Genomic DNA, 24,562 nt, shown 5'->3' on the forward strand with positions numbered 1-24,562 from the left:
TGCAGATGCTTTTGCTAAAGAAGCTACAATATCTGGTATCCTTAGTCAATTTAGAGTACATTGCCAGGATTCCATCCCATTTGCAAAGTCCCACATGATGACTAAATGGAATAACCTTTGGTCTCAGTCAAGCAGATCCTGTGGCAGATATTATGCTGAAATTTAAGACTCCATCCCTCCTAGACCTTGGTTTTTCCAATACCGTCAAGCTTGCAAATTTGTCTGTTCAACAATATGTCGCCTTAGACTTGGACACTCATGTACTCCTGTATTTCTTGCAAAGATCAGGATCAGGAACAACTCCCTTTGTGAATGTGGGATCGACGAAGGTACCCCAGAGCATATCTTTTTCTGTTGCCCAAAGAATTATTCTTCTCTCTATGACCTACTTCCTCCATCTATTCCCCGTCCTTGTAATTTCAAATCTATTTTATCGTATGTACATACCCCTTTTATTGATATTTTATGTTCGTATATATCAACTAACAACATTAAATTGTAATGTGATGTCTATCTAATAAATTAACAATTTGTGTTTGTGTTTGTTTTAGGTAATTCAACAGTGAAAATCTGCCACTTTAATACCGTATAAATATTTAACACTTTTACTCTCATGACACCAATATTCTTAGCAGAGCATTTACCCTAAACATAAAATCATAGACTCACTCTGACATTGGCAAATCCTCACGGAAGCCATTATACAAGAAGAAGAAGAAGAAGGGTCTTTGCAGAAAATGAGTTTTAACTGAAGTCTGGAAGAAGTACTAGAACTAGAACTGTTGAAATATTTATTCAGCGCTAGGGTCGTTGTGTATTTTTTATTATGAGATCTTCATTTAATCGAATCAAACTGTTTAATTTTATATAAAACGTTAAATATAACATTCTTTGCCTCTATTAAGTTTATTTTAATACAATAAAGAGGCAATATAATCTAAAATTTTAAACTGTATTTTTTTTTTATAAAGTATTTATATTTTTCGTTTTAAAAATCGACACTTAAAAATAAATACATTGAAAACGGTAAAATTATGCACCGTCCCTAATTGGCTAAAAACCATATCAGTTGTTTTTCTTGTCAGACTATTAAAGACGCCAAGCAAGCAAGTGATTAGCGTGGCGCGTTTTTATCACATTTTGACGCTTTATATTCCATTCAGTTTTATGTCTTCTGCCATGTATTAGGGGACTCAAGTGAGAAACCTTGTTAATGTTGCAGACAATTTAACTTTATATATCAATTTAATTACTTTGCAAGTAAACATCAATATAATTTTACAAACAATTTATCACGGTTCGCGTGTTAAACTTTAGTCAAATAACGTTTGTTTTGCTGTAGTTAGTTAAACCCTAATTAAATAAATAAAAATGTCAATATAATTCAATATAATTATATTACACCTTTATGCTTCACACGGAAGATAGCTAGCTACACGCAACACCAGCTTAAAAATATACTACCTTAGATATATACATATTTAGGTACTCCTCTCTTATATACGTATCCGAAAGATAGTAGAGAATAACGCTTCAGCCTGTAATATCCCACTACTGGGCATAGGCTTCTTTCCCCATGTAGGAGAAGGATCAGAGCTTAATTCACCACGCTGTTCCAATGCGGTTTGGCGGATATATTCCCTACTATGAGTAACGATCGCTATCAGGTGTACATGATAACAACCGGGACCGACGGCTTAACGTGCTAATAATTAATATATTTTATGCTATGTCATTATAAAAAAACTTATTCAGCTGTTAAATATAATATAAGAGGTCCATTATAAAGTCCCTTTTATCTAAGAAGTCAAGACATCTTGAGCATATTTATGAAGTCGTTTCAAACGACTGCAGTGGAGTAATTGCTCTTAGTGGCAACAATTACGAGCTACGTAATGACTCGATGTCGACAGTGTAATTTTAAGAACTTGAACACTACTGTTCGATAATCGTTAATGCAATTAACTTAAGTGGCTTATTAATTAAATATCTATATATTAATACGTGAAGTAAAAACTTTGTACCCCTTTTCACGAAATTGCGCGGACGGAGGAATTTCGAAGGAGTGCAGAATGCTAATGTTTTTTAAAAAGTATGAATAAAAACTATATTACTCAATAAAGAAGACATTCAAAATCTAAATCAAAATCGGCACAGGCAGCAAAAATTTATGAGGTATCTAACATACATAAAAAATTCAGATGATCTGAGAACCTCCTTTTTCAGAAATCGGTTAAATATAACCGAACACAATATTTATTAAGAGAATGTGATCCAATTTTATATGAATACATAAAAAATTTGATCACATTCTCTCGAAGTAAGGAAATATTTTTATAAATATTTATTATCTAATCATATCACGACTGTATGTTTAATTATTATGTATAAGGATAAGGTTTGGTTAATGTTAAGTACATGTATGACTTGTAAATATTCTTTTGGGTGTAAATACGATAGTATGTAAGAACCTCAATACATAATCAAATGGTTCTAAGAACAGATACACTTAGTAATTTTCAACCGAAAACAGAAATTTATTTCAGAAACCATAGCCACGATTGCTAGAGCTAGTATGATGATTGAGATATTTTTTTTATATAGAGGAATACCTGTGGTAGAATCTTCTGCTCTTTACTGTTGACTATGGACTGTGATAGCCATATTAGTTAAAAAAGCAATATTCTGCTCCAAATTTGGAGCAGACTGTCTTCGGAAGTACTACAACCAAATCATACTGCTCTTAAGAGCCGGCTTACCGCTCATAAGCTTTAAGGGGTCTTATGTTCCAGTGGCGAGTAAGGTGGACAGAGCTCCAAGGTAGAGTCAGAGGAGGTTCGCAAAGCTCTTGTGATCCTTCTGGTGCTGTAGCCGTCTAAAGACTACGGTGACCACTTACTATTAGGTGGGGGGAGGAGCGTACGCTTGTTCACCACCCTAGTCCTGTTCTACTTTGCCGTAAAAAGAAATATTATAAATATATTACGTTGCCAAAGATGTAGGTGTGTAAAATTAAGCAGTATTAATTTAGCTAGTAGATTGGTCTATGCATAAGTTTAAATAAATTAATTAAAATATCAATTACCAATTTCATATACTTCATGTCCGTTAGTTCCAATAACAAAATATAAAGAGCCACGGGGCGCATATTAAACGCTTCGAAATGGCTGTGGATATACGGCGTCCTATATCACCTTTCACACTTCAAGACTTAACCGCTCACTTTTATATTGCTCGTTTGATCCTCGTATTTGCACTATCTTTGATGAAAAAAAGTTTAAACTATATATTTTAAAAGGCACGTTGAGGTCATAATTTAATAATAAAATGTCTAAACAATGTAATGTGAATCATAAACCAAGTTATCAATGAAATACATACACTTTTAATGGTTATGAATCTTTATTCATTTAAGATCTCAAAAAATAATGAAACAGTTGACAAACAAATAGCAGTAGATTTCTAAATTTGTATTAACAATTATAATGCGCTTATGCCAAAAAAAGTAATTTTATTTTAATGAACACACGCATACAAAATTATCATTTTTTTCTTTATTTGATTATTATTTGTCTGATATTGATTAATATTGTAAGCCTTGGTGGATGGGCGTACCCAGTAATACGGGACACCACCCAGTACACTTGCGACTTGTTTGTTAAAACTTATTATTATCAATAAACTATTTTGTATTTTTGTATTTTAACTAACTTTCTTACCCGGCGAACTTTCAATAATCATATTCATTTTTTCCTGAATTTATAGATTTTTCTTTTATGTAAACAAAAAAAGAATTTAAAAAAAAATTGCTCAGTGCGATGTATGCTTCAGCGCGATGTATGCCTGATCGCGATGTATGCCTGACCGCGATGTACGCCATACCCTTGCGGATGATGAACACGTCGTTCAAAATATTATCAATTTCCATATGCTCTCTGATTTCTTGGCGATGCACTTGTTAGGACAAGACTTGAGGAACAGGGTGTGAAGTTCCTCATCCACCATAACAATAAAATTACCGCTTCATAAAAATTCCTCTCATAAAGAACAAACAAAATGATAAGCCCGTTGGCGTTGTTTGTAGTGGTCCTGCTTTCTGTTCTTCGGTTTGCGGGTTCGATTCCCGCCTGTGTCTCGGTGTAATTTTCTTATATATAATATTCTCGTGTCATAGTGTTTGTTAAAATACTCCTCCGAAACGGCTGGAGCTATTTTTATCAAATTTTGTCTACATATCGGGTAGGTCTGAGAATCAGCCAACATCTATTTTTCATACCCTAAGTTATAAGGGGGGGGGGGATTCAGAGGGTTAATAAATATACGGCAAAACAACGTTTGCGGGTCAGCTAGTATATGTATATATTTACATATCTATTATCTATATATGTATTATTGCTTTGTATATCTATCAATAAAAAATTAGATATAACAGTCGGCTGTTACCTTTAACACAACCATTAGGTTGCTTCCTGTAGGAATACTTAACCGTGTGTATATTTTATAAGATATTTATTATTATTGATTAAATTGTTCACTCATAAGTCATAACCTTTCGACTCAAACACAACTATCATAGTGAGCAAAAAGCTTACTTAAGCGTCACGTTCATGAGCTACAAGCTAATAAATCCGCGTCACGCTACACAGATGCATTAATCGTTCAACTGACATAGAGGAAATCCAAGCGTCCTACGAACAGAAATAGGTCAGCAAAACTGGACAACATAAAGCCTGAATGAATTGTTTGAAATTGCTACGTGATTTCGTTAAAAAACGTGCATTTTCGTTTTCAATCTGTAAGGCTTTGAAATGGCAACGATTTTGTTTGTAATTTATTGCTTATAAAATTGTCTGCTACTATTATTTTAGAAAAGGGCGGGTAAAAAAGAAAAAAATTTAAAAATTATTATTCAAAGTGATTATAAAAATGTACTTTAGAAGGAAGCAAAACAATACTTATATACATTGTTTCATTTTACTAAGATTTTTGTACTTTTTTTAAGAATAAGTACCAAATATTATTTGTTTGTTTACAATTTTGTCTTTAAGCACTAATTTACTTCATTTTATCTCCGCATTTGATAAGAACAATGTGCCTCATATTGTTGATATTATAATTTCATGTAACCTAAATAAACTTACCGCTATTTGTGATTAAAATATTTAAAAGTTAAAGGTGCACAAGAAGATTTTAACTGCTTATATTTTTGGAGTTGTACACAAAGTCTTCTCTCAAATATTAAGTGGTAAGATTGCCATATGTTTAGACGATTCCCGCTCGAAATGGATATTTGTGCCGACACAAATGTACGTTGGTCACTTTGGTACTGCCCATTGTGCGCCTTTTTAACCGACTTCCAAAAAAGGAGGAGGTTCTCAATTCGACTTTATTTTTTTTTTATGTATGTTACATCAGAACTTTTGACCGGGTAGACCGATTTCGACAAATTTTGTTTTAATCGAAAGGTGGTGTGTGCCAATTGATCCCATTTAAATTTATTTGAGATCTAACAACTACTTTTCGAGTTATATCTAATAATGCGTTTTTACTTGACGCTTTTTTCGTCGACCTACGTTGTATTATACCGCATAACTTTCTACTGGATGTACCGATTTTGATAATTCTTTTTTTATTGGAAAGAAGATATCCCTAGTTAAGTACTATGATAAGGAAACCAGGGTCTGATGATGGGATCCCAGAGAAATCGAGGGAAACTCTTGAAAATGCGCAATAACATTTTACTGGGTGTACCGATTTTGATAATTCTTTTTTTGTTGGAAAGAAGATATCCCTAGTTTAGTACCATGATAAGGAAACCAGGATCTGATGATGGGATCTCAGAGAAATCGAGGGAAACTCTTGAAAATGCGCAAAAACTTTTTACTGGGTGTACCGATTTTAATAATTTTTAATTTAATCGAAAGCTGATGTTTATCATGTAGTCACATATAAATTTTATTGAGATCTGATAACTAATTTTTGAGTAATCTTTGATAACGCGTAGTTACTTGACTATTTTATCGTCGATCTACGTTGTATTACTCGTCGATGTAATTGAAGTCGGCTTTTTTTCGTGTTATTTTTTTACTCACTCGCTAATACTAATGTTGATATTGTTACCATAGGTATAATAATTCTTTCTTTTCTTCTCAAGGTATACGTACAATTGTTTTACAGTAGCAGAGTAGCTAAATACATATGTACGAGTATTTTCCATATGTATGTACACAAAAGAATAATAAATACATTGTAAGCAGATGCGTGTAAACCATTCAACTCTCAAAATATTGCTGCCCTAAAATTGCGTTAAACAAATTCTTAAATTCTTGTCTCGGTCACAGAACTCTACACTGGAAAGCAATTTCTAACTTAGAAACCAATGAGCTGAATGACACCACAAATAAATATTTAAATAGAGACCCAAAATTGTCGCTTTCGCTCGTAATCGATCTGTTACATTGGGTCTCAAACTAGAAGGAACTTTTTATAAATAGATACATTAAGATATTTTTGTGTATGTCGGTCATTCTCCAATTCGGCGTTCTTTGCCTAATTACCGTGACGTTTTTTATTTTTCACTGATTTGACTTAAACACATTAAAATATGAAACAAATCAAAAATACGAATTCAATAATTAATTTGGCATGTAACAGTTAATTGTGGTTTTCTAGATAATGAGACTTAAAAAATTTATGAATACGGTAATTAGAAAATTTTTATATTTAATGTAACGGTAATTAGAAAATATGCTGTGTGGTTACGGCAATAAGAATATAGCCACTCCCTCTCTTCCCGTGAGTGTCGTAAGAGGCGACTAAGAGATTACACAGTTCCAGTACCACCCTGGAACTTGAAAGTGCCGACCGATGGTGGGATAATCATCCAACTACTGCTTTTGAAATACACAGGCCGAAGACGGGCAGCAGCGTCTTAGGTGCAACAAAGCCAGCCCTGCGGTCTCCAACCCGCCTGCCCAGCGTGGTGACTATGGGCAAGACAAGACAAGACACATGAGTTCACGCCACGTTTTTCTTGAAATATATTCTCTCTTGCCAGGACAAATGCGACTGATCTCATCTTGCTCTACAAAAATTTGGGCGTCTTGTTTGGTTATCTCTACAGTAGTCCCTATATTATTATTATGTAAATACTTTGGTTCTATTTCTTTATCATGACTTTGTTTTGGTTTTGGATGTAGAGTGTTTTATATCTCAGTCTTAATGCTTGCTTCCTGTACTTTTCTTTTGCTCTTCTTAGCTCTATTGTTTTGTCTCAAATATGACATTTCTTTATTTGTTTTCTATACATGCCTTCTAAATAACAATAAGAGTGAGATTTTTTTACGTATCGGTTTCTCGACAGTTATCTTTGAAGATAGTGAAGTTGGTGAAGTTGGTGTTGAACACAAGGAAGACGCTCGTTCGTTTATTTTCGGTCAAATGCTCATTATTGATTAATAATAAAATAACATACTTTCAGTAGAAGATGATGACAGAGCACTAGATGGACGCGGCGTTGATGTGATTAAAGAAGGTTTAAAATTTGGTGTCTTTTTCAAGGGAACTAATTCTTTTTCAAAAGAACTCGACTGCAGAAAAATTTCGTCTTGCTGATTATCTTATTTTTTTGATTTAGGATTTTCGGGACAATTTTATACTCTTTTAGTGTACTTTTTAGCGCAGCGAATATGATAAATCATTGAGATGTGGTGTGACAGAGTTTCAAGAGGATCTGTTATATTGTTATCAAGCACCTCTATATCTAAGGTCCCTTCTTCCTCGATTGTTTTCAATTTTCCCTTTTCCTTTTGTCTTTCATAGTAAGTTCTGAAATTTTCTCTACTTCTTTTTTGAGTTTTCTTCCGGCTTTTGGTGACATTTCGCAGATAGGCAGTATTTTTTTATTTTTTTTATTGTACCCTTCTTTCTCCTTTATTTTTTCTTTGATTGCTAATACAAAAAGGGGCATTTTTAATTCGTTCTCGGCGTTGTCGCGCGGCAAGCCTTCTATTTTCTTTAACTTCCTCTTTGGTCTTTTTGGGTTTTCCTATTCTATAAATTAAATAATTTGATGAATGGTCAGCATATAATATAGACATATTTACGGACAATGATAATAATAATCTACGAAAACCGCGGTAAACAAGTATTACTTTTTCATACAACGGTAATTATAAACATATGGTAATTGGTATACGGTAATTAGAAAACGATACATTTTCACAAAAATGTTTAAAACCGACGCAGTATACAAATTCTAGCTTACTACAAAGTACGGAGGCCAAAGTACTGTCTCCATTTACATGATCAACTTGGGTCTATCTTAAAAATCTAGTATTAAAATAAGAACAACGGTAATTAGAAATGTTTTTAACCAAGGCTACGGTAATTATATACTCACGTGCTTCATTGGTGGTACACTAACATGAGAGTCATACAACTGCTGATGGACCTCGGCACACACTGAGGAGACGCGATGCGTACGGTAGTGATGTGCCAAATACTTTTATTTAGGGATGTACACTCGAGAACAGCAGATGTTACGGTAATTAGAAGTTTCCATTGGACATACGATTACTTCATAATAATTATTAGTAGACTGGTTCTATTGAGTTGATATTTTGTTATGCGATACACGCTGCTTAATATCGTTTAAAACGTTGAATGGATCAAAGTAAATCTATACGCTATAAAAATTACAAGCAAGTTTTAAGATTAAGTTGGTGTGCGGACACGTCACGGTAATTAGAGAACAGAGGTTTTTTGAACATAAGTTAAATTAATTTAGTCTTAATTACTTAAAACAGAAGCCAATATTTTTTTACAGCTAGGTACGGATGCTATCTAAAATATATAAAAAAGTGCATGATTGAATATGATGATATTACGGTTTAAACAAGCCCGGACACGAAAAATTTGCTAATCGGAGAATGGCCGATGTAATGTTCGTTAAACCCATTTGTAACAAGATTTTCTATTGAAATAAAATAAAATAAGTTGTGAAAAATTAATTCTTAGTCTCCTTGAGCAGCGTGGAGAATCATTTAGCTAATTGAAATGGTTTGACAAAATTAGAAAACAAATTACCTTAATAAAATTGGTTCTTAATTAGTGATACTTTTAGACGATAATATTTCTAAGTTACCAGGTTTGATATTATAGGCTACAAATATATTTTTGACGTGATAACGTCTTGTACATTGATGAACACCGGCTGCACGCACGAGAAAGTGTCACGTTTCGCCTAAGCCTAAGCGGGCAAGCGAGAGCGCGGAACATGCGATAGAGAGGCACGATCGGCCCAATCATTGGCTTGTGACATCGCGTGACGTCAGAGCCTATGTACTAACGCTTCATAGTTGGAGCAATTGCATCAGCATACCAGTACCATCACCTATATCCTGGCAGGGTCGCCATCTAAGGATGGGTATTGAGAAAGAAATTAAAAGATGTTGCTACTCGTAGTTCACCGGTCAGCTTTATTATATCCTGAATACACGAGATATTTATTACAACTTATATACTAAGACAAACATAATAGATGTATGTATCACTACACTACACAATAGGTGATTCTTGCATCGATCACTACTGTTTCCTAGAATAAGTTTAATTGTAATTTTATTATTTTAATTAAAATAAAATAAAACAAATTAAATTCTTTTAAGTAATCCTCCTGTCGAAAACATAATTTGCCGAAATAATATCACATTGCCTGTGGCGGTAGGTACATTTTGTTTGGTAATTTATATAATTTGGAGGCTGTTATATTTCTGATTCTCACACAGTATATTATTACATTCATGTTTCTTAAAAATTTACAATTCACAACTTAAGAACTAAATATTTACAGATAGTTTTGATATAAATCATGTCCGCGTGGAATTGTGCCAAGAATGCTGGCAGCATTTCCCCGTTGGATCGCTATGCCGATTCTCTGGGCAAAAATGCACCAGCCCTCTTGTCACCAGTGGAGGCAATAAGGCGAGGAGCTATCTCATTTAAAAAAAATTAGCACTGCTACTCCAAGGTCCACGTGTTTCGACTGCAAACGGCACAAAGATGTAATTTGGAATTAGTCACGAATATTAGTGCCGTTTAGTCGTTTCAGCTTTTTGCGCTGCGGCTCCCGCTTTTAAGGCTGTTTCCCTGACATGAGACGTGTGTGACATGGCAAGTGTGTCAACGCAGGTTGCGTCCCACAAAAGCGCCCGTCCCCTTTCCCAGGTAACCAACGTCAATCCATCAGGTCTCTTGCCATCATTGCGACTAATTCCAGTAGGCTCGATAAGAGCAGGAACATCGATGGTGGCAAGAACTCTTTTTATGGTATCGTTTAGGGACAGATATCTGTGTTCAAAGCACAAACATATAATATTATTATATTATTATAACACATTTATATGTATAATTATAATATTTTTTCATTAAAATATATTCATTTTACCGCAAACACAAACATTTGTATCAAATTAATTATACAATATTCAAAAGCCCTCTCAATTTTTCTGCTTATTTGAATACGACAGAAGTATAAATATAAACGGATATAATACGAGTAGGTCAAGGTGCATCTGACGGCAAGTGCCTTCTAGTATTACCGGACCGAAGCTTATGGCGTAACAACCTTCAACCTTCAATCTAAAGAAGATAAAATATAAACAATATTTAACCTGAGTCATATACACTATACGTAGAAATGTATTTGATATTATTTATAGAAATTAAAATACTTTATGAAAATAAAAACTTTATAGAACATACAATTTTTAACATTTTCTTATCGCGTTTCAGTTGACTAGCTCGTCAGAAATCTGCAAGTAATTCGACCCTCCGAATATTGTGTATTAATATTTATCCCCTCATAATAATAAATACATATTTGTTTTCGTAGATTGAAATAAAATCAATTAATGTGTTCATTATTAAATTGCTTGTATATTGACGCGTCATTTTGTCACCTGTATTAAATACGTAAAATGATTTACGTTAGACTACCTAATTGTTTACCAACTGCTATCGCTTGTAATAATTAATAACCAATCTGTCACACGTCTAAGATGATGTCTCTATGCAAAGCAGTATACAGCTATATACCTCAAAGCGAGAGCAAGAAATGACGTACATTAGCAAGCAAAATGTTTCACGAGTGAACTTCAATGAATTTGAAATGAGCTAAAAACAAACGACTAACGACAAAAGCTTTTGCTCCAAGCTCGAGTTAAATTTTTACCCAGTTGTTGTCTTTGTTCCGTACTTTGTAAAACTACACATTAACATACGTCGAAACATACTTTGTCTTTATTTGAACTGAAAGATCATTTGTATAAGTTATAATACTTATTATTATTTTTCATATTCTAAAAATATAGCTAGCTTCTTTTTGTAAATGTATCATCTATTTCTACGTTAATTAAGAGTATACAAGTATTAAGAGGCACGTCATGTTTGACTGCTCGTACATTAGACATTCGATCTTATATCAACAGCATATCTATTTAATCTCGTAAAACAAGCGAAGGTTTCTTACACTGATAAACGTGCTTGTCCTAATTAAGGCTACATTATTAATGATCAATAACTGACTTAAACAAATTAAAACGCCTCTACATCTGATCTCGTCTTAAGAATCATTTAACTTTCTTTCATGTCATGTCATTTAACTTGTAAGGAGGTCAGTACCCTGAATTAGAACGAAAATGCTGGACTATAAGATAGCATTTTTATCAAAAGTCTAAAGCCTAAATTAAATAAGCGTATAATTTATTATATAATATCACATAATTACATACTGAGACTGAGAAGCGAAGAAATTCTGAGACAATTTTTTCTCTTTGAGTATCATATTGTATGAATAACTTTACAAGCAAAATTCTAAAGCACATTTATAGTGATTAATTTTTCATGAAATGATGAAAAATTTTATTATTAGAGGTTTTATTGCTCATCATCATCATCATCACTTCAGCCTATTACAGTCCACTGCTGAATATAGGCCTCTCCAAATTCGTGTCAAGCTTCTCGGCTTTCCGAAATCCTCATCCAGCCATCCGGGATTTATTAAAAAAAAATCAGTTAATCCATTATAATAAATACTAACTAAATACGAGTTGCGAAAGAACATTATAGAAAGTCTTGCAAAATTGTTATCTGAAATTAGGACAACCCTAGTTTTAAGAGATTTTTATAGCAGGAAATATCCTGTGAAAAAATCAGGAGCATTCCGATGGAGAAAGCCCTTGTCCTTATAGAAGATCACAATTAAATAAAACTCCTTTCAAGCAATGTTGTGTATAGTGAGTAAGATGACCAGACCTCCTGGGCGTATGAGTTAGGATCGACGCCCTTGCGATACTTCTGGTGTTGCAGGCAACTACGCACTAAAGCTACGGTAATCGCTTACCATCAGGTGAGCCGTATGTTTATTGCCGACCTAGCTATATATAAACAAGGTGAAAATCATCAAGAAAGCACTGCTAAAACTACTTATCGCGGTTTTTTAATGAGAAGCCCCAAAATTTCTACAGCAACGAAATCCTGCTACTACGAGTACCTACAAGATACCTAATTAAGGTAAATAAATTTTGTAAAATCATGCCTTGAATTTCTATATACAATACGAAGAAACTTTTTTCCAGTACTATAATTAAGATTACAATCTTCTGTAAGGTCGAGGTACTACTTGTCGAACTGCTCCATTTTTTTTTAATATTCATTTATACTTTATTGTACACCACAACTACATTTTAAACATCAAACATATTAAAGGCATTTACAGATTGTGAAGCACAATGGGTGGACTTGTGGCTATTTAGCCTTTTCTTCCAGACAACCAAAGTAAAAGAATGATAAATTTATTATTAGTTCGAAACAGGGTAGGTAGTGCAGTTATATGATAAACTCACATGCAAATATATACATACTAATAGATATACAAAATACATGTATAAATGCATACATACATATATATATAATTTTGCACGAAATTTATTTATCAATAGAAGTTGTAATTGGTACAACAAGTTGTTTCTGGACTGTGATATATTTAATCTTTCATTGACCATATTTAATTCTCATATTAGGGATATTTTGTCTAAAGGTAATCGTATTTAAAATGATTTAAAATTATAATTATAATTATTACTATCACTTTTTATCATTTTTAATTTAGATTTTAAATTTTAGTTGACATTCTTATTGATCGACACAATTATTTTATTTATGGTATTTTTGATGTAATCTGTAAATTGAATAGTTTCACACTCTCTTTAATCTCATTGACTTATGTAAATTTGATTTGTTTTGTGGCGCATCTACGCAACGTACTTGTTATGTTATTAGTCGTTGGAAACTGTTCTGGTGATGATTTTGAAAATATGTGCTAATTTGTAAAAAATTATTGTATACTGTTTGTTTCCACTGAAAATAAATAAATATATATATATATATATATATATATATATATATATATATATATATATATATATACACATATATACATACATATATACATATTAAATAAAATTAAAAAATTAAAAAATTTAAAAAAATTATAATAGACAAAAATATGTGTACATTATAAACTCTGAGAAAAAAATGAGAGAACAAAAACTCGTTCATGTCGTCTCTAGTTTAAGATACTGACTTTTTACATACTTCTTAAATATCTGTAGTGACCTTATAGATTCAACAGTAAAGGACTGACTGAAAAACCTACTTTTGTGCATCGGCATCTTCAGTCCATGACTTCGAGATGTCCTTGATACTGAAGCATCACTCAGATATTCAAATTTATCTTTTAAGTAAGACGGAGCCTTACTTATTGTTTATACCTTATTTATTTATTTATTCTTAGTGTACATCGAAATACAGGCACATATAAAGAAAGATACAATACAAGATGTACAAAGGCGATCTCGGCGATAGGCGATAAGGCGATACATATATCCATATTTTGAGTAAGAAATTTCCTGCTGAGCCTACCCTTAGTTAACCTACAACAAAAAGCTAACCTAAAACAAACTTTTCAGCATTATTTACATTAGTACCTTAGGAAAAGTTATTATTATTCTTGGGCTTAATGGCTTTCAGTTGTGCCAGGGGGCACTGTCGATTTCGCCAATGTCACGTGGGATAGAGAAGACACAAAGGAGACTGATCAGTGTGGTTGAGATTGTAAAGCTATATTGATTATTGCAGACAGAGAAAAAAAAAAGGTCAGGCTTTTGTTGTTAAACCACAACCTGAAACAACGGACAATAACATTAAAAGTACATCTAATATTCTAATTATATTATATATTATACACACTAAGAAAAGAAAAAACAGGACGTTCACATAGTCTACCTACAACTTAATTTTGTTAATTTCTATATATTTACACAAAAATGCACAAAAGGGACTAAACACAAACGTTAACAAACATTCAACATTAATAGGTCGGGGAATTTCACAGGGAAGGATGTCCTAGATAGGATGAAGGAGTTTGGGGCAGTTGAAGAGGATATGGGACACTGTACCTTCGTCAAGGCCACATTCACACAGTGAGTGGTCGCGAACTCTTATTTTTACCAGGTGGACAGGTGAGCACGTATGTCCAAGACGTAAACGACAAATTGTGGATGTGACTCTGCGGCTAGCATGTCTATAAAGAAAGAACCAAGGGAGTCTTGGAATGTCAGGTTGTATTAATGAGTAAAACTTACCCTTCTCCGATTTTGATGAATTCCAATGTGAGTGCCAGGATTTGTCCATCGAGGATTTGGCTAGGGAACGGAGGTCTTAAGAGGAGATTTCAAAATGATTGATGCAACCAGACAGTACAGCAGCTTTAGCGCACGAATCTGCTGTCTCATTTCCAGGAATGCCAGAATGGCTTGGAATCCAGACTAGCGAGATTTGAATGCCCTTGTGATGACACGAGAAGAGAGCCTCTCTTATCTTTAAAATAACAGAGAATCTTAATCTGCTACGAAAGGGATTATCTTTAATTGCATAAAGGCAGCTAAGAGAGTCAGTCAAAATAACAGTCTGTTTTAAGTTATGGGAGAGGGAATAAAGGATAGCTTCGAGTATTGCGATAGCTTCACCAGTAAATACTGAAGCTTCTGGGGGGCATTTAAACTGGAGGACTATCCTGTATTTTGGTATCCAGCAGGCAACACCAACACAGCTGGAGGGGGAAAGTTTAGAAGCATCTGTGTAAATAAGAAGGTGATTCGACCAATTTTGATGTACCATCATCTGAAACTTATAATTAGTATCAGGAGCATCTTTTACTAATCCTAGATCTGTAAAAACAGGGACTTTATGTGTAAGGGCTTTAAAAGGGATAGAATAGAGTGGATTAACAGGGAACCTGGTAAGGGGGTGAGGAAGTTTGGAATATTTAATAAAGCTGTTTAATAGGTAGGAAGAGGGTCTATTTGGATTGCAGACTTGAGATAATTGATCTAATTTAGGCTAAAGGGGATGTGTAGAAAGCTGTAATGACTTGATGACAAAGCGGTCACAAAGGAACTGTCTTCTAATTTGTAAGGGAGGGTCAACGCACTCAACCTGTAGAGCATTAGTAGGCGTAGACTTCATTGCACCTAGTACAATGCATAGGCATTTATATTGGATTTTATTTAGCTTTTCAGCAGTGGATTTACATAGGGGATCTAATACAAAAAGACCATAATCAATGTGACTACGGATGATGGCATTATAGATTAATTTTAATGAATAGGGATGAGCACCCCACCATATACCGGACACAGCTCTTAGGGCATTGATAGATTTTTCACATTTTTTTGAGATATACTCTACATGGGAAAATCCGTTCAGTTTGTTATCGAGAATAATTCCGAGAAATTTAGCCTTTTCCACAAGATTGATGCGCTGACCCTCATATATCAAATCAAAGACGGGGACTGTACGTTTTCTAGTAAACATGATTGCCTGACTTTTGGATATCGATAACGATAAACCATTATCAGACAGCCACTGGCCTAGATAGTGCAAGGCAGAGTTTAAGCGAAATGACAAATTTTGCGCGGAACTAGACCTTTCATATAAAACAATATCATCGGCATACTGCAATATGTTACAGAAACTATTGACGGACAATTCGAGGTCATGGGTATAAATGCTGTACAGCAAGGGACTGAGGACTGAACCTTGAGGGAGGCCCTTCCAGACAAGTCTAGTGGGAAGGGTAAGGAGGTGATGCCTTACAGATATAGATCTGCAGGACAGCATACTACATATGAAATGTATCATTCTTGGCGGAATACTCAGCTGTTGCATTTTCTGCCTGAGCACTGGAAGAAGGACATTATCATATGCAGCAGCAACATCCAAAAAGATGGCTGCCAGGTATTCTCCCTTGGCTAGAGCTATTCGAATGTCCGTCGTGAGTATGCTTAAACTATCAACGGTACTGAATCCCTTCCGGAAGCCAAACTGGGAAGAAGATATAATTTTCCTGCTTTCCACTATCCATTCCAACCGATTTTTTAAAAGATGTTCAGTAATTTTGGCTAAAGTGGGTGATAAAGCAATGGGCCGGTAAGAGTTTAAATTTAAAGGGTTCTTTCCTGGTTTCAAAATAGGGATAACTATTTGCGACTTCCATGGTTGCGGAACGATTCCTTCCAGGAAGAACGTATTTATTATTTTTAAAAAGTATTTTTTTGCTTTATCACTAAGATTTACAAAGAAGGAATAGGGTACGCCATCTTCCCCAGGAGTTGAGTCTTTTAGACCACTTAGAGCAGATTGAAGCTCTGAGAAAGAGAAGGGGGCATCCATGTCATCAAAAGTGGATGCTGGCGACGAAGTCAGAAAACTGTCCACTCCTGGGACAAATGAAGGGGCAAGTTTGTCAGCAAAATCATTAAGCCATACACTGGGGTTATTGGAAGGGATGCTATGGGAGTCAAGGCATCGGCGGAATTTTTTTAAGTTAGACCAAACTATACAAGAAGGAGAACGGGGGCTTAGGGATTCACAGAAGTTTAACCAGCTTTCTTTTTTCTTTTTTGATACCAATCGTTTCATTTTAGCATTTATTTTTTGAAAACAATTAAAATTATTCTGAGTCATGTTCAGTGAGTATGCTTTCTCAGCCTGTAATCTTTGCTCATAGGTTCGTTTGCATTCCTCATCCCACCAGGGGGTGGAAGGCAAACGAGTTTTTGAGTTTAGGTGCTTTTTAGGAAAGTGAAGGTCTGCAGCAGTTAAGAGGACTTTAAGGAAAAGATCATAGCAAAGAACTATATTTCTGCCATCTAGACAATGAGGGAGTCAATAATGTCATCGACAGAGGCAGCATATGCTGACCAATTAACATCATTCAATCTGAACTTTAAGATGGGGTTAGGAACTATGTAAGGACTGGGGCTTTGGTTTAATTTTAAGAGGATAGGGAAGTGATCGCTGCCAAAGGTAGATGGAAGGACGCTTCAGGATAATTGTGAGGCGAGGGAAGGTGATGATAGGGACAGGTCAACGGCGGATTGAGGGTTCTGATTCGGGTAAACCCTACGAGTCGGCCAGCCATCGTTGAGGATGCAGAGATCCACATCATCAACCATGTCCACCAGCCGGAGGGCGAAGCCGTCACAGAAATAACACCCCCATGCCACATGGTGAGCATTAAAATCCCCCATAACGAGGATTGGGCTAGGAAGAGAGGAAATGATGGAATGGATCTCTGGAATAAGAGACGGATTAGGGTTAGGGATATACAGAGACAACAAAGAGATATTGAGTGCTCTGACAGCCACAGCATTTATGTGTGGGGTGCTTGAGGGTAAAGGAATTTGGGAAAAGGGAATAGTGTGCTGGATAAGGATGGCACTACCAGCATACCCGTCACTTCTGTCATCCCTTAAGCAGGAGAAGCCTATTAACCGAAAACGGGACCCAGGGATCAACCATGACTCAGAGATGGCAATAATGACAGGGTTATGCACGTTAACTAGAGACAGGATTTCTTGTTTTCTATGACGGATACTTTTACAGTTCCATTAGAGGAACTTGGTTGGAGCCATTTTCAATGGTCTGTAAAAGTTGGGTAAGAGGTTGGGCAGCGTTGGACGGTATAGAAGGATCATTACATGTGGAGAGGAAGTTGAGGACCAGGCTAATAAGGCTTAGAAGAACAGATTTTTTATCAGGAGAGGATTCCGTGGGAAGAGCGCAGCCATAAGGAAGGGAGGAGGGACAGTTGCTAATGATAGCTTGGCGGGTTTGCTTGTCATATCCTTTGCCTAACAGGCCTTTGGGACAAGGAGTACGGACAACAGTCTTACGGTGCGATAGAATAGGAGAAGGAGTTTTTGGAGGATTAGATGGGGAATATATAAGAGGGGCGAGCAATGCTCTCGCCATTTCTGAGTAGGAAGGGCGAGACGATGGAATCTGGGAGGAGGCTTCGAAGTAGGAAATGTTATCCTGGGACATGCGGACTTTAATGTTGACTTGGCGGGAATATTCTGGGCAATCCTTTTCGGTCGAAAAGTGCTTGTCAGAGCAATGCAAGCAAGTTGCATTTTCTCTAGAAACTTCACACGACTCACCTGTATGTGCTTGGGAGCATTTGAAGCACCTAGGGTTAGACCTACACTGTGACTTTACATGACCATAACGACAACAGTTGAGGCATTGAATGGTAGGAAGGTTGTAGGTTTGTACTGGGAGGGAAGAGTGGTATGAGTATACTCGTTCAGGAAGCAATTGCCCCCTGAAAGTTAAGACCACAGATTGTGTCGGAACCCATGTTATGTTACCTTCGGTATTTGATTTGCGGTTGAGCCGTCTTGCTTTGACAACTTGACCGCAGCCAGGGGGTAGTTCCAGAGATGACACAAGTTCGTCCATAGACCAGTCCACGGGAATGCCTTTCACTAATCCCATTCTTGAAACATTGTAAGTGGGTATGGTGGCTTTGTATTTGCACATTATTAGGACAGGGTTTTTGAGAAAATCATTAGCAGCTTTTGGAGAAATGAATTCCACTGAAATTCTATTGCGGCCTACATTTTTTACACCATCGTTCATAATTGAGGCAATTTTGTGCGTATGCAAAAATTGCCCGAACTTTAATGCCCGAATAGATGTTCCGGCAGCAGGATCAGCAACTTCCCGTGAAACGTGTACCATAAAAGGACCCTTGTCATCGTCTGAGTAAGATTTAGGGCCTTCGGAAAAAGAGGGATGAATGTATGTGAACTGAATTGAGGGGGTTGCAATGGACGGGTGAACAATGGTTTTTTTTGAGGTTATCGATATTACTGTTCTCAGCTGGACGCTTTTTATTATTTAACTGAGATTCAGCTGAACCTTGATAAACAGAACCGCCAGGATCCGGGGGATCAGGAGGTCTATCTAAATCCATTTTCTAGTGAAAAAGAACAAACAAATAATTAAAGCATAAGAAAGGTTAAATCCCTATATTAGTACTAAAATACAAATACTTACTGAAACTAGATGTGTTAGTAAAACCACCAAAACCAAAAACTTAACTATTTATACAAAAAACAATATGAAAAAGTAATGAAAACACCAATAATCTCTCTAACACGTGTATTAACCAAAGCCAACGCAAGCGAAAACCTTAGGAAAAGTTTCTAATCAATATGTACGATTTTATTTTTGTGTTACCCACACATTAGGAATTCTAAACATTTTTGAATATCATATCAAAAATTGACCGCTCCAGCGGGATTCGAACCCGCGTCTCCGACTGACCGTGTCGGCGCTCTAGCCAATTAAGCTATGGAACGATGTACCCGCTAGAGCGAAATTTTTGATCCTAATGTGTGGGTAACACAAAAATAAAATCGTACATATTAAAAATAGCATGGTGTCGTCTCCTGTCAAAGATTTTCATTGTAATATGAAACTTTGAATAGTTACGGGTCTCTGTAAAGAACTCACCATAGACGGCGCCACGGTTCGCTTAAAGCGAAAGTAAAAATCATCATATCAAAAATTTCGCTCTAGCGGGTACATCGTTCCATAGCTTAATTGGCTAGAGCGCCGACACGGTCAGTCGGAGACGCGGGTTTGAATCCCGCTGGAGCGGTCAATTTTTGATATGATATTCAAAAATGTTTAGAGTTTCTAATCAATTTATTAACCGACTTCAAAAAAGGATCAGGTTACTCAATTCGACCATACGGTCGATTGATATATATAAATGTGTTCTAAAATTTTCAAGTCTTTGGAAGGTACAAAGTTTCTTTACTTAAAATTAGGCATCCGTAATAGAATATCATGTTTTTATCGAGATATTTTCTTTTTATCGAAAAAGTATTATGGCTTATGTATATATATAAAAAAAAAATCTATTATCTTTCAATTTTATATATATATATATATATATATATGTATATATAGATATATATTTAATGTATGTTCGGAGATAACTTCGTCATTTATGAACTGATTTTGATAATTCTTTTTATGTTGGAAAGGAGATATCTCAGGTGTGGTACCATGATAAGAAAACCAGAATCTGATAATGGAATCCCAGAGATATCGAGGGAAACCCTCGAAAATCGTAGTGACAACTAGTGCGTTTGTTAATTTTTTTGTCTACTTACGTTGTATTACTTGTCGATGTAATTAAAGTCGGTTTGTTTCGTTTGTTAGCAAACACAATTATAATTATTATTTGAAAGACACAGTGCACAAATTTCTATAAGCTAATTAAAATCCTTTAATTTCCTAACCCTTTCATTGATGATTAATGAGAATGTAACAAAGCGGATGTTATTCGTCATCGCAGATCACAAAATATTTATTTACAAAACTTGCAACTAAATTAAACTAAAATATAGATAGTATTTAAAAAATAAGTAATTTTTATGTGTGTAAGTAAAAAAAACACAATTAGCATTATTTTTAACGTCATTAATTTCGACAATACGTAATATACTGTACAATCAAAACAATATTGTAGGTAAAGATTTAACATAAAAATTTCAAAAATAAACTTCAATTTTTTAATAGGCAATTTCTATAGTAAAAATCATTCATACAAAGAATATAATAATATTTATTACACACAATATTGCCAGTATCTACGCCTTCTCTCTCCTAAAAATAGCTTTATAAGAGGTTTGAAAATATTATCTATTGAATGAAAGCTATTAAGGTAATTTTGTTCACAAAAATGCGTATTAATAAATAATTTAGACTTTTGATGATCATTAGGTTAAAAAAATTGGTTGTAGGTTTATTTTCCATTCTGATATTTGTATTTTTCTTATTCTATAATTTTTTGTTTCATTCCATAGAAGTTTACCGAATTATTTAACGAACTAATCTTGTTGTTTGAAAGGAAAATAAGTTAGCTGCTTTAAATAGGATCACCCATTTAGTATATAACACGCTTCAGACGACCGCTCTGGTGTAATAGTACGTGTGCCGTGTCGACAATCGCGGGTTCGATTCCCGCTCGGAGTGGATATTTATTTGTGTTTATACAAATATTTGTTTCCGGTCTGGTTGTTAGTCCTTGTGGGGCTCCTCACCGTGCCTCGAAGAGCACGTTAAGCTGTCGGTCCCGGTTGTTATCATGTACACCTGATAGCGATCGTTACTCATATTAGGGAATATATCAACCAAACCCGCAGTAGAGCAGCGTGGTGGATTAGGCTCTGATCCTTTTCCTACATGGAGAAAAAGGCCTATAGGTACCCAGCGATAGGATATTACAAGATACTGTAATACTCTTCACAACACGCTTCTACTTGTCGGTAGCTATTTAATATGTGTTAATAATTTAGAATTATTGAAAGTGTTTTGACTTGCTTTGCTATAATTAAAGACAAATTATCTTGGCAAACGGCGAATATAGTATAGATTCAATTTTTACTTCGTTAGTTCTTAAAAATCCCTAAACGTCGCTTCTACATACTGAATGTAGTTCCTAAAACTAAGGAAGCCCAAAATTTTAAGAGTTTTGATCCATAAAGTATACGTCGAGTCGTATACAAATACAAGATATTTAACCGACAGACAACGTAACAAAAAGTATCTTTAATAAACATAGTTTGCTGACGATATATGCCAAAGTTCAATATAACGGTAATAAAAAAAGAACGAGACAGCGGATAGACAGATTTTCCATAAACAGCTGTCAGCTGACTTGTCTCTCGCATGTTTGTTAAACTAGTTACAAATATCAAAATGAGACGCAATTCAGTGCTCGAAATTCGACCATAATTTACCACATACACACACACACACATATATATGTATGTGTGTTTCAAATACATGGTAGTTGTGTCATGTTTTTATTGATTTAATGTATTTTTATGATTTTGATTTAATGTATTAATTTATTTAATTAAAAAAACTAATATTATCATTCTGCACTCCTTCTCTATATAAACTATAAGTTTGCGATATTTCATTCCCATCCGTCCACGCGATTTCCGTAAAAAAGGGTACAAAGTTTTTGCTTCACGTATTAATTATAAGTAAGTATATACCGATCTATCTAATTAAAAACATTCTAAATGGAGACTCGAGCTTAAAGATCACAATTCCGCGAATAGTCCTTTTTACGGAATAAATACACTAGAGATACAGTAAGTCCCTTTTTGTACTACAACAATAAATATATTCAACATTTATCTTTTCATCATTTTTTATAAAGAATTGAATATAGAAAATCTTTTTACTAAAGGAGCGACCGATTCATAATATATCTACCTTGAATGGGAATCCCTTGTGTATAAATGTACTAAAACAGATGTGCTTATGAATATATGAGATCGTACAGATTCTTCAAAAATCGTGTCAAAGTTATGCTTTGAATATGCAACAAAACACATTGACACGCTTATATACGTACCGAATACTGCTTAAATTGTATATCCCTTAACACTTTCTCTTGTGCGTAACTTCAAACATTTCTTTCGCTTGAATCGTTATATAACAGTGAAATTACTAACTACTAATTTTTTTTAATGAATATCTTTAAAACACACACAGCCATTTGTTCCGAATGTGAGCAACTTAATGCTTTATTTATAAGTAACAGCCGACTGATAAAGGTACAAATATTTTTGATAAATATACATGAGTACCCATTGGCCTTAATCCGTCTATTGTAGACGATTTAGACAGTGTAAGACAGACACTGTGTCGCCTAGGACACTCTTCAGGAAAACGCAGAGTTGCCTAAGCTCTGCGCCACCCTCTTGACCTCTAGGACCTACTGGCTAGGCCCACAGGAACGACGAGTCGATACGTGTGGAGCCAGTTCGGTTGCAGGAGTATTTCGCGTTTTAGACTATGCCACGAATGCTTGACGGAGACCCCATTCCGGGTTTCAAATGAAGTTTTCCTTCTCCAGGACCCTGATGATTTTGAGCTAGGTTTATCCCTCGGTCGCCTTTTACGACCCCCACTGGAAGAAAGGGGGTGGTGCTATTCTACTCGGCCGACACCACACACGTTACATGAGTAATACTTATATAAATGAACATAGATATTACAACCAGATTCAGAGCAGAAATCAAACCCACATAACACAGAGCAACAATCAGGGTCGCTACAAACTGCGCCAACGTGGATGTCAAACATTAAAACATGGTTTTAAATGTCTAACATTTAAGAACTAGTACCCGGGTGACCGAGCTAAGCTCGGTATTTTTAGTAAATCGTGTTTTTTGGAAATCATAAAGTATAAATACGAATTACATATTGATAAAATATGAATAATATTTTTCGATTTTACCGACATAATAAATAAAAAAGTAGGAACAGCCTATTTAGATAAAAAATAACCAGTGCAATTAGAAAAAGAAAAAGAAAAAATAATTGACCAGGGACATGGGGATTTGAACCATGATCTTCTCGGTTGGTCCCGACCGACCGATTTCCCACCGAGCTATTGCAACTAACTTGACAAATGTGAAATTTACTTTCGCATTCTAACGATATTTTTTTCACTCCCTAAAAACAGGGATAAAACGACATTTTCTGAAAATGAATCCTAGCTAGATAGATTTATCTCCCCCAAAACCCCCTATATACTAAATTTTATGAAAATCGTTGGAGCCGTTTCCGAGATCCAGATTCTATATATATATATATATACAAGAATTGCTCGTTTAATAGTATAAGATTCAAACTTCTTTTTGAGGCTAATGCATACTAATTGAAAATTCTTAGCAACTAAATTTTGTACATATTATATAATCACCATTATAACACATTTCATATTAGAGCCGCACCATTTAATACAGAGTAGGGTTCGCTATTATCTACCTTATGTCATTAGTTTTCGTAATATTTATTCACAGGCTTAATGACTTTGTTACATTGTGGTGTGAAATTATTATAAGCTTTTGTTGAGTTTTGGTTAAAGTGAGATTGGAAAAGTTTTGAGGTTTCACACGAAACGGTGTACCGTGTTAGGCATTTCATGCTGATGGGCGTAGAAATTTTTTTTTGGCATTGTGATTGCTCTTGTGTGTCGCTAAAAAGCACCGATTTACTGAATATTTTAAATTTGCTTACCCTCCTAATAGGCTTCAGTGCAGGGCTGGCAATT

General features: G+C 35.0%; 1 long non-coding RNA gene across 1 annotated transcript; it reads left to right on the forward strand.

Moving 5' to 3' along the window:
* The first annotated feature begins 603 nt into the window (after positions 1-603).
* LOC123653967 lies at positions 604-17,758 on the forward strand. The gene is made up of 3 exons (XR_006743166.1): positions 604-724; positions 10,560-10,562; positions 17,747-17,758. It is a non-coding gene; the product is annotated as an uncharacterized LOC123653967 (long non-coding RNA).
* Positions 17,759-24,562: the final 6,804 nt, after the last annotated feature.

The sequence above is a fragment of the Melitaea cinxia genome, chromosome 5, assembly GCF_905220565.1.
Source record: "Melitaea cinxia chromosome 5, ilMelCinx1.1, whole genome shotgun sequence".
NCBI lineage: Eukaryota > Metazoa > Arthropoda > Insecta > Lepidoptera > Nymphalidae > Melitaea > Melitaea cinxia.